At 47.2% G+C, this 12,469-nt stretch overlaps 1 long non-coding RNA gene across 1 annotated transcript; it reads left to right on the forward strand.

Moving 5' to 3' along the window:
* Nucleotides 1–1,107: 1,107 nt before the first annotated feature.
* On the forward strand, nt 1,108–11,590 carry LOC115895543. The gene is made up of 3 exons (XR_004055740.1): nt 1,108–2,043; nt 7,307–7,663; nt 11,226–11,590. It is a non-coding gene; the product is annotated as an uncharacterized LOC115895543 (long non-coding RNA).
* The last annotated feature ends 879 nt before the right edge of the window (nt 11,591–12,469 follow it).

Raw genomic sequence — 12,469 nt, forward strand, 5'->3', positions numbered from 1 at the left:
GAGGGAAGGCGCACCTGGCTGCCTTGTTTTTTTTTTTTTGGAAACAGTCTCACTCTGTCACCCAGGCTGGAATGTGGAGTGCAGTGGCATGATCTCAGCTCACTGCAACCTCTGCCTCCTGGATTCAAGCAATTCTCATGCCTCAGCCACCCTAGTAGCTGGGATTACAGGCACACACCACCATACCCAGCTCACTTTTGTATTTTAGTGGAGATGGAGTTTTGCTATGTTGGTCATGCTAGTCTCGAACTCCTGACCTCAAGTGATCCGCCTGCCTCAGCCTTCCAAAGTGTTGGGATTACAGGCTTGAGCCACTGCACCCAGCCCATTTTTTTTTTAGATGAAGTCTCCCTCTGTCGCCCAGGCTGGAGTGCCCTGTCTAGATCTTGGCTCACCGCAGCCTCAACCTCCTAGGCTCAAGCGATCCTCCCACCTCAGCCTCCCGAGTAGCTGGGACTACAGGTGGGCACCACCACTCCTGGCTAATTTTTCTTTTTCTATTTTTATTAGAGACGGGGTTTCACCATGTTTCCCAGGCTGCTCTTGAACTCCTGGACTCAAGCAATCCACCTGTCTTGGTCTCCCAAAGTGCTGGGATTACAGGCCTGAGCCACCGCACCCAGCCTCGTTTTTAATTCTCACAATTCTCAAGGATAGTCACGACAGGCCTCGGTGTTTCCGTGTGACCAAGGAGACATGCTGAGAAAAATCCAGTGGCTTTTCACACAGACCATGGTGCGGGTCCTTTGCCCTGGCACCTTAATCAGGAAAATTAGCCCCTAGTGAGCCCTGGTTTCCTCATCTATAACACTGGGAAAATAACCGTATCTACTCCATAATGTTGATTTGAGAACTAAAACCAGATAATTTGTGTATGGTGCTTAAACACAGTGTCCACAATTAGCAAAGGTTCAGTAAGGAGTCAATATTAATATTATTAACATCATAATGTAAGAGGAAATTCAAAGTGTGGTCCATGCCTATATTTCAGTTCTATGCAACCATTAAAAATGGTGTTTACATTTTGTGTTTACAAAATTGTTTAACGCATGAGGAAATTTTTATGTTGTTAAATTTTTTTCAAGTTTCCAAAATCATATATACTGTAAGATTTCAATTATGCTTTAGAAAAACTCCAGTAATAAAAACGCAGGAGGAAATATGACAAAATATCAACAGTGGGCATATCTGGGTAATGAGATTGTGCATAACTATTTTTCTACTTCTCTCTCCTTCAATCTACTTCCCAAGGAGCAGATAACTGGCTCTATAATTATAAATACAATAAATCAAAATGTAAGTAAAGTCGAATGTGCACTAATCGAGCTTTGTTTTCCCATATGGTAGTGGTCCCCATCCCGGGCTGCACTCGAGGATCCCCCAGGAGCCTGTTCTCACCCAGGTCAGGGCTGCCCCCTACCCAGTGTCATCACTGGTAGGCGCCACCGACAGTCTGATGAGAAACAGCTGGCAATTTTGAATCAGAAGCTGAAAGTGGCTCACTGGTGTTATCAATACACACACAGCTTCGCTCTTATTTTGAAGTCACAGAGAACCAGTGCAGCTACACGATTAGAGCTGACCGGCTGAGCGTTTTGTGATCTGAATTATCAGCACCTGGAGAGCAGGGCGCCTCCCAATGAGTGTTGATCTCAGCGCTGGCAGCCCTTTCTCCCCATTTTGACCTGTTTTGCCATTTCTCTCAATTGCCTCCCTGGCTCTCTCTAAGAAGCAGGGACGAGAAAGGACCGCTGAGGAAACTGAAGAGGCCAAGAGTTGATTCTGTGCCCAGCTCAGACCGTGGCTGATGCTCAGAGGCACGTGGGCTCTTGGAGGGTGGGGATGAGCTGGGCAGCCCCATGGCTCCGCCTGGCAGGGCCCCCATGCTGTGCTTCTGTGTGCTCCACAGCGGCCAGTTCCAGGCACGGGGCATCCCTGGTGCACTTGGCAGGTGATTGACTCAGTGCCGCGATCGCCACGGGACCTTTTGAGGATGATGCCCAGAATCTCTGTTTTACTCCGAGGAACACAGCAGCTGCCAAGGTTGGACATCACTCTTCCTAACACCTGGGAGATACATAAGGAGTGCTTTAAATGATTTCTAGTGGTTCAAGAGGGGCCCTGAATGTGTGGATGCTCCAAGCTCCCCTTCTCTCAGCACTTAGCTGTGTGGTCATTCATAGCCCAGCAACTCACCTTACAGAGGTCAGGAGGGAGGGGAGGCTACACATCTGCTTATTAATTCATAGAAAGCCTTGACCCTATCAGTGCCAAGTCCCAGCGTTTTGTTGAACCACTTACATCAAGACAAGGCATTTGTGCTGCATCAACTCAGCAGTGATTGCCAGAGTCCTGTATTCATCATTCCTCCCGGTGTTGTCCTTTTAAAAATAATCTACACGTGAGTATATCATGAAAGTTTGTGCCAAACTGGTACAAACTGGTAAGCTTTTCTTTTTCTTTCTTTCTTTTTTTTTTTTTTTTTTGAGATTGAGTATTGCTCTGTTGCCCAGGCTGGAGCGCAGTGGCACGATCTTGGCTCACTGCAACCTCTGCCTCCCAGGTTGAAGCGATTCTCCTGCCTCAGCCTCCCAAGTAGCTGAGACTACAGGCGCATGCCACCATGCCCGGCTAATTTTTTTCTTTCTTTTTTTTTTTTTTTTTTTTTTTTTTTGTATTTTTAGTAGAGATGGGGTTTCACTGTGCTAGTCAGGATGGTCTCGATCTCCCGACCTCATGATCCGCCTGCCTCGGCCTCCCAAAGTGCGGGGATTACAGGTGTGACCCACCATGCCTGACCAGCTTTTCTTTTTCTATGAGTTTGTGGTCTCCTGCCAGGACGTCCCATCAGTTTGGAATAAATGGACACATCCCTTGGCCCTGCATTTACAGACCCCACCCCATCACTCAAGTCCCCATGTCCCCTCTCCAGATCTGTACCCACAAAGCACCATGCTGAGATCGCCTGACTGCCCTGCCTTTGACCTTCCAGGCAGCAGCATTCCCAGGAAGGGAGTGACCCCAGGCCTCTGTGGGAGAATTGCAAATGGTGGCACACCCTTGGTTTTCCAGGGTTAGACCCCCTATATGAGTCTGAGAGCCCTACAAACCCAACTGTGGCTTTGAAATTCATCATGGGGTCATTTTCTGTATTTGAAATAAAACTGGAGAAAATGAGATTTCAATCTCCGTATGGCTTTGCTAATTTTCCAAAAGGTTTGCGCTGAGACAGCGAACAGCAAAATGGAACTTTCTTGACAACAGAAGAGTGCATTTGCATCGCCTTCAAAGAGAAGCGGGCACAGCCATGCCCTTGCTCTCTGGGAGTCCCCGTGCAGACTGGTGGAGGTGCTTGGAGCACCTGTCAGAGGGCTGGTGTCCAAGAGCCAGGGGGGTCCCTACCCAGCTCCCACTCACCCCCGCAGCAGACAGACTGCATGAGGCTTGGTTTCTCTGCCTGTGAATGGGGACCACGCCAGGGACACAGTCCTCATCCACACTGCCCACCGGCACCTAGGCTCAAGGTGCTGGCAATGTGTGGCCCTTCCTTCGCTCTGCCCTTGCAGGTGTGGCCACCGGTGCTGCACAGGCCTCTCAGGCATCTGGCTGTTGTCGTTTTGCTTTTGGTTTTGGAATCTGGTCCTTGGGGTTGCTCGGTTTCGTTGTGCTTTTGAATGTCAACCTAGCATCGGCTATGATTTCCGGAGTTCCGGTGGTCCCGTAAGATGGATACAATCCCTAAAAATAAGGTGATGATCCCTACACATATTTATGACCATTTTAAAGATTCACACATGGTTTTCTGGGCAGACTATGCGGCGCCCCAGTCTGTCAGAAGTGCCTCTTCAGCAGGTGACTATCATCCTGCATGTCCTGCCCCTCGGCTGGTCACCCAGCAAATGCTTTGTTGTTAAAAAAAAAAAAAAAAAAGAAGATAATCAAAGTGTTTCTTTCTTCCTACTCTTTTTTCTTTTTCTTTCTCTCTTTTCTTTCATTTATTTTTATTTTTATTTTATTTTATTTTTTTGAGATAGGGTGTTGCTCTGCACCCAGGCTGGAGTGCAGTGGAACAACCACAGCTCACTGCAGCCTCAAGTGATCTTCCCACCGCAGCCTTCGAGTAGCTGGGACCACAGGTGCACGCCTATGCCACAGCCAGTTAATTGTACTTTTTGTAGAGACAGGGTCTTGCTCTATTATCAAACCTGGTCTCAAACGCCTGGCCTCAGGCGATCCTCCTGCCCCAGCCTCCCAAAGTGCTGGGATTCCAGGAGTGAGCTACTGCACCTGGCCCCACTTTTCCACGGCTGGCCCCAGGGGTGAGCACACTATTGCTCTGTGTACCTTTAGAGACTGTTTTCCAAAAAGTGGCTGCCATCTCCCGGGAGCCCGTGAAATTGCATGATCTGGAGTCAGCCAAGCCTTTAGTAACTGATTTTTGTTTCTTCCTCTTCAAAATGTGTGGGTTATTCCAGGGCCATGTATCAATTTGTAGGTCAGAGTGACCCAGATCCAATCCTTACAGCACTAAGGCAACAATATCAGGGCCCTGGGTCCCTCCCTTGGCCTACAAATAAGAGTAATAAAGGAATTGACGTCAACAGATCTTTGTCATGATAAGTTATTGTGTTACAGGGATGCAAATTTCACAGCTACAGATCCTGTCAAAGTTGTTCTAAGCCCAAGCTCTGGGTGTTGCAACTATGGTTTCATTGTCCAAAAAAAAAAGTTGGGGGGGAGGGGATACTTAAAGATACTTTAAAAACTTGGTTTAGGTCAATTGCATTAAAAAACAGCTTTTCCTTCAGGCCCCAAAGCCTGAGAGTCAGCAAAGAGTGCTTAGAGACTTGGTTCTCCCCGAACCTCCACCCCCTCTCCCACCAAGTGAGGGCCATCAGGTGAGAATGATTCATTTCTCACTTGAATAGACCCTTTAAATAAAGATGAGTCATTTTTCTGAGAATAAGTCCTTGACATGAAATTGTACAATCTGTTGTCTTTCTAAACACCTCAGTTTAAAGGAAGCAGAATGAGTTCAATATCAGGGTCTGTAACAGGCACAAAGAAGGGGCAGGGAATGGGGCCTGGGGAGGACTGAAGACCCTTTGGTGAGTTTCAGGAAGGTAAATAATGACTTACCAGAACGACAGCATGGCTGTCTTTCCTGTGAAAAGCCAGTGTTGAAACATGAGTGTTTGTTCATCCGCAGCTTTGGGCTGTGATGTCTGCAGTGTTTAATAAGTCATTTTTAATTAGCTTCCATCTACTGTGGTGCGTGGCTGGCTGTCTTTGCACAGCTCTCCGGGCTGTCTCCAGGAGGCCCTGTTTTATTGGCCATTGATACCATGTCTGCTCAGAGATGCGATCAGAAAATATTGGTGTTCCCGCATGACACACAGGAGGGGGCACGGATGGCATTACCCAAACAGCCCAATAGGCCAGGCGCAGTGGCTCACGCCTGTAATCCCAGCACTTTGGGAGGCCGAGGCAGGTGGATGATCTGAGCCCAGGAGTGTGAGACCAGCCTGGGCCACATAGTAAAACACCGTCTCTATAAAAAATACAAAAATTAGCCAGGTGTGGTGATGTGTGCCTGTAGTCTCAGCTGCTTGGGAGGCTAAAGGTGGGAGGATCACCTGAGCCCGGGAGGTTGAGGCTGCAGTGAGCCAAGATTGTGCCACTGCACTCTAGCCTGAGCAACAGAGCAAGACACTGTCTCAAAAAAAAGCGGCCCAGCACATGACAGGGTGAGCATGCTGGGATTTATCATGAGCAGTGTCCTGACCTGTCCAAGAGCACAGCGTACCATTACCTAAATGACCAAGGTCCAGAAAATCTTTCATTCCCAACTTTTCAGTGGTTAGAAGGTACCAGAGGCCAGCTACCTAAGAAGGGAACTGGCCAGTTCCCAGGAGGAAAATACCGCCTGTCACTGCACTGAATTGGGGCAGCCATGGCTGAACAAAGCAGGAAGGAGCTGATGAGCATGAAGAAGGACTGGACTAGAATGAGGACCCCGGCTATCCAGCACATTTCTCAGGGAAGAGGTGTGTGGCACAGCCTCTAGAGGTCTGAGACCAAAACCATGCAGTGTGTGTTTGGTGCATTCACAGACAGCAGGGAATAGAAATGTCTGTCTGCCTTCCCCGTCACCCCAAAGCCAAACTGCCATCCTTCCAGTGTGTCTGCTGCGCTCATGGCATGGCCAGCAGGAGGAGCAGAAGAAGCTGGGGTGCTGCTGAGCCCCTACTCCTCCCCACCTCCCCGCACCTGTCCACCTGCAGCAGGGGTGGCACAGAAAATCCGACATTTCATCAAGATTCAGTATGGTCCTCTCAAAGCCCAGGGGAAGCCATATTCAGGGAGGGGGTCATGTCTGGGAGGAATAAAATTGCCAAAAGAGGCTCAGAGTGAAGGCTGTGGGTTGGAGGGTGAATGAGAGAGGCTGGCGTATTTGGGAATCAAAAGTGTCAGGGTTTCTTGAGGCTCCCGTCCCTGTCTGTCTGCTTCCTTTCTCTCCGTTCCACCTCTTGCCCCTGCGAGCAGAGACGGCTGGGGCCCCAGGCTGGTACTGACTAGCAGGGGTAGAGTTCCCTTCCCTGGGCGCCTCGTCCACGTGTGTGTGTGCGTGCACACAAAACAAGCACTCCAGGGCTCCTCACCGCCCAACCCTCTCTCCTCATGGTTTTCCCAGTATGGAGATTAGCCCTCGTCATGGACAGGCTGAGTAATGCCGTCGTGCCCACCCTCTCCAGATAGCCTACACCCCACGTGAAGCCACCCCCAAGAGCTTGTCTTTGAAAGACTTTATAAAGTGCATGTGTCATTTGCACTTTTGCTCACATTGCACAAAGACCTAGTTGAGGAAAGGAAAACTGCTATGATTGGTGCTAATGAGAGGAATTGCATTCCAAATGTCTCCCAACCAGAACACACTTCGCAGTAGCACACACGAAAAGGAAATGTGTTCTATCTAGGGATCACTATGTTATTTCACTGATCTGAATGTTGTCACCTGAGGGCATCTAGCAACGTGCTAATACCTAATTCAGGAAAGCTGGATTGCACATGGGCACCTGTGAAGCAGTGGAAAAGGCAGCGGAGCTAAGACGTACAACAAAGAGAGCCTGTTTTGTTAGAAACAGCTACCTCTGGAAGTCAACGTTTTGTATTTCTTGTAGAGGTCATACTTCTATCATTATGCAAAAGTGCTGGTTCATGTTTAGCGTGACAAAAATCTACCTTTAAAGTGGAATCTTTTGAAAGGGTGTGTTAAAATTACTCTCAAATCTCTTCCAAAAGCTAGCTGCTAAGCAGGAGTTCTCATGGTAGACGTTGGAATTACCCAGCCACCACCCTGATGGGACGCTTTCTGAATGCAGATGGAAACAACGACTTAACCGCAGCTTCGGATGCATCACACACAAATGCTGGATAAAGCTGCTCACTCACACGAAGCACCACCTGCTGCCGCTACCTGGAATATCCACAATATTCGAAGCTTGGTGGAAACAGAAGTTGGAAAAAATAGAAAATAAAACAAAAGGATAGAAGGAGGGTGCTCTGAATTCCATTTCCTTATATAACAACAAGAGCTCCTTCAGTTTGTCGTGGACACCTTCAGGTGAGCACAGCTCAGGCACCGCAAGGACACTCCGCTGAGGTAAGTTGGCCTTAGTAGGTTTTTCTTCCATGAGCGAATTTCTATTCAGAGCAAGTAAAACACAGCCCGTGACACTGTTTGTTCCTAATGTCAACAGCGCTGTCCGTGATCAGCCCGTTGTACGAGGTGTTGGAATACATGACAATGTAAATGGAATATCTTGTCTCTCATTTCTGTCTTTAATCATTGGCTGCCTGCACTCCAGTTACACCTGGGCAGTGCTCTGATCCGCAGGTTTAACTCCAGGGGAAGCTTTACTTGTTTGATGACAGCCGTCAAGTGAACCAGATGTTACCTCTAGTAAGAAAGGATGGGCAGGTAGGGTGTGATGTCTGGGGTGCTCCTGACTCAGGGTGGCTTCCTGGCTCCCCTCACCCAGGGGGACGTGGATGCCCTTGTCCTTCTCTCCCACAGCATCCCTGGCTTTTCCCTCATGGTGCCCATCACACATTCCAGCGAGACGGATTTGTGGGATGATTTGCACGGTTGAAGTGGGTCTGTTCCACTAGTTTCCTGACTCCAGGAGCTCAGAGCTTTTGTCATTCTTTCTCCACTCTGTGCACGTAACACACAAGAGACTGTTTCCTGAATGAAGGCCTGCTGATGCTGTGGCACAAATAACAAAACATTGGGAAGCAGTACGTCTTGCCAGCCTTACGGCTGACCCCGAATGACTGGAATCAGTGCTTCAATTTTAAACATTTGATTGACAAGTTATTTTCAGCAGTTTGCCCTCAGAAGATGACCTTGTGTCGTTCACTTCTAACCTGATCTGCGCTTAGCATATCTACTCATTCCTTAGGTCAACCACAGCCTCATACACAGCTACGTTCAATCAGCTGTCACAGCCCTGGGCACAGACTTCTCCGTGAAGAACGCCAAGAGTAATTTTCTCACTTACGCTAACAGTTTGACTTCTCCAAACGCATATTTTTTTTTCCTTTTTGAGACGAGGTCTCACTATGTTGCCCAGGCTGGACTTGAACTCCTGGACTCAAGCAATCCTCCTGCCTCGGCCTCCAGACTAGCTGGGACATAGATGCATGTCACTGTGGCCGGCTCAAAGGCGTACTTTTTCCTACACTTGTGGTATCAAGACATGATAGAACACAAAGCATATTGCCTGAGTGATTTTTTTAAAATTTCAACCACTTGTACACAGACTGTAACACGTAACAGCAGCAGTCGTGAGGAACTGCTTTGAGACTTGCCGGTTCTCAGACTTGCCTCTTGCCAGGGAGGGGACCCCATCTAATAACAAATGTCCTCCCCTAATGAAGTCCAGAACCAGATCGTTCATGGACCTAGATTTTATGTGCAGAAATGTGGAACATCCACAGTTGGAAAACCGTGAGTGCTTGATGTGAAATGAAGGCAACACTCCTCAATTCTGAGATTGCTTTTATTGTCTTTGGAATGTAATCTTTGGGGAAAACATTTCTAAGCCTGGTCACAAACCATCCCTCCTACAACAACAACAATGAACTGTAAGAAGTACAGTTTTACAGAGTATCTTGGGGGCTTTCTTCTCATGACAAGAGTTCTTTCTTATGGTACAAATAATTGTGCCCTTTCTCACAGCATAAAATATACACATAAAATAGTAAAACGGGAGAGACAGTACTAACAGTGGATGAAGCCAGGTTGACGTGACTGAGAGGCAAGTTTCAACATTAGGAAAAAGTGAGTAACCTTATATATCTGCTTTTTATTCCAAGGAAATCACACACTGATGATTTTGGAAAGGGAATCTGTAGGACAATGGAGGTGGGGAGCGGCACAGAGAAGCTTGCAGAGCAGTTGCCGTTCAATCATTGGAATAAGGAGAGAAGCTGCCAAACTTGGGACCCAAAGGCTTCTTGTTTTTTTTTTTTTTTTTTTTTGAGACGGAGTCTCGCTCTGTCACCCAGGCTGGAGTGCGGTGGCACGATTTCGGCTCACTGCAAGTTCCGCCCCCAGGTTCACACCATTCTCCTGCCTCAGCCTCCCGAGTAGCTGGGACTACAGGTGCCCACCACCACGCCCGGCTAATTTTTTGTGTTTTTAATAGAGACGGGGTTTCACCACGTTAGCCTGGATGGTCTCGATCTCCTGACCTCGTGATCCGCCCACCTCGGCCTCCCAAAGTGCTGGGATTACAGGCTTGAGCCACCGCGCCCGGCCGGCTTCTTGTTCTGAAACGTACCTTTTTGTCATTGGAATGTTTTCAGATGTGCTAAGATTTGTGATTAGTCTAAGTGGAAAAAATAATTTTTTCCTTTTCCTTTTCCCAGAGTGAAAAAAGATTATACTAACACACTAAGTTGGTCTATAGATGCCTGTTATCCACTCACCAGCCCCTACAGACCTTATAAGGCTTGTAGAATCTTCAGTCATCAAAGACTGAAAAATAAGAAGGTCTCACCCACATTTCACCAGAGGGCAAAGCTGTTCTCAGACATGGTCTTTTCATTACAATGTGTTCTTTTCAGTCTAGCTGGTTCTTTAGTTAGAATACCAGGGAATTCCATGTCTAGGTATAGATTAGAATTTTTGTATACATCCCAGGCTCTGGGAAGAGCTGCATGGATGTTGGCATCTAGAAGTAGGCAAATGGAAGCTGCATAGTGGAAATATCCCTGTTTCCTTTTGATTCTAATCACACTCACCTGGTCTAAGTTAATTTCCATTTTAATCTATGCTAACTATTTCTGCTTAATTATAAATTCCTATTGTGTCAAGGTTTGTAAAGCCAGGTTGAGACACAGTTTATTCAAGGCTGATATTTCAATAAAAAACATCTATCCAAGTACAAATGTAGTTTCAGAAGGTAAAAAGTAGTTATTGTTTTGATTTATAAAATTTAAGGTACAAAAAGATGTAATGTCTTTCTCCAGTTGTATTAGTTTATTTTCATGCTGCTGATAAAGACATACTCGAGACTGGGCAATTTACAAAAGAAAGAGGTTTTGGCCGGGCGCGGTGGCTCAAGCCTGTAATCCCAGCACTTTGGGAGGCCGAGCCGGGCGGATCACAAGGTCAGGAGATCGAGACCACCCTGGCTAATACGGTGAAACCCCGTCTCTACTAAAGAATACAAAAAACTAGCCAGACGACGAGGCGGGCGCCTGTAGTCCCAGCTACTTGGGAGGCGGAGGCAGGAGAATGGCGTGAACCCGGGCGGCGGAGCTTGCAGTGAGCTGAGATCCGGCCACTGCACTCCAGCCTGGGAGACAGAGCCAGACTCTGTCTCAAAAAAAAAAAAAAAAAAAAAAAAAAAGAAAGAGGTTTAATTGGACTCACAGTTCCATGTGGCTGGGAAGCCTCACAATTGTGGCCAAAGGCAGGGAGGAGCAAGTCACATCTTACGTGGATGGCAGCAGACAAAGAGAGCTTGTGCAGGGAGACACCCCCTTATAATGACCATCAGATCTCAGGAGACTTACTCGCTCTCATGAGAACAGCACGGGAGAGACCTGCCTCCGTTATTCAATTACCTCCCACAACACGTGGCAATTCAAGATGAAATATGGGTGTGGACACAGCCAAATCATATCACCAATCAATGTGTTCTTGTTTACAGAAACAAAGACCACACTTAGTCCTCATGAGATACACGGGTGGTCTTTCAAGAGACCATCAGAAAGAGGCTGCTTGGGTCCCGTCCGAGGAGAGACAGAAGACTGAGCCGTGGCGTACACTATTATCTGATGCAACAGCCTTTTCTGCAGGATATTAAAGGACTGTATAAATATTAATTATCTCATTCATCCTCATCACTTTGTGTGAGACAAAGACATTATACATGGCCAGTCACCCATTTCACTAGGCTAAGTATCTAAAGCCACCTTCCACATGTAATCGTTAACATTTTGAAATACTTTCACCTTTTTATTATTCAGAGATGTTGAGTTTATGAAGGACTCGATCCTTTTCGGTTCTTTCTGCCCCACATTAATAAACCACTTTGAGTTACTAAACATTCCTGCCTCTCTCCACCTCTTTCCTTTTTTCTACATTAATTTAGCAAAATTACAGAATGTAAGTATGTAAAAATAACAGTAAAACCACTCATAAGCTCACAATTACTAATAATCACCATGAATATTTGATGAGTGTCCATCCTGAACATTTTCCAAATGCACAGGCTCACACATTTTTACTTCCTTTAATGTTATTTCATGTTCATTAATATCATTATTTTAAATATATTATATGTAATTTTTTTTTGAGACGGAGTCTTGCTTTGTCACCCAGGCTAGAGTGCAGTGGCACAATCTCGGCTCACTGCAAGCTCTACCTCCCGGGTTCACGCCATTCTCCTGCCTCAGCCTCCCAAGTAGCTGGGACTATAGGCGCCGCCACCATGCACAGCTAATTTTTTGTGTTTTTTTAGTAGAGACGGGGTTTAACCGTGTTAGCCAGGATGGTCTCAATCTCCTGACCTCTTGATCCGCCCGCCTCGGCCTCCCAAAGTGCTGGGATTATAGGCGTGAGCCACCGCGCCCGTCCTATATGTAATTTTTATGTATCATTATTATTATTATTATTTTTTTTTTTTTTTGAGACGGAGTCTTGCTCTGTCGCCCAGGCTGGAGTGCAGTGGCCGGATCTCAGCTCACTGCAAGCTCCGCCGCCCGGGTTCACGCCATTCTCCTGCCTCCGCCTCCCAAGTAGCTGGGACTACAGGCGCCCGCCTCGTCGTCTGGCTAGTTTTTTGTATTCTTTAGTAGAGACGGGGTTTCACCGTATTAGCCAGGGTGGTCTCGATCTCCTGACCTTGTGATCCGCCCGGCTCGGCCTCCCAAAGTGCTGGGATTACAGGCT

This window comes from Rhinopithecus roxellana, chromosome 21 (assembly GCF_007565055.1).
Source record: "Rhinopithecus roxellana isolate Shanxi Qingling chromosome 21, ASM756505v1, whole genome shotgun sequence".
Classification (NCBI taxonomy): domain Eukaryota; kingdom Metazoa; phylum Chordata; class Mammalia; order Primates; family Cercopithecidae; genus Rhinopithecus; species Rhinopithecus roxellana.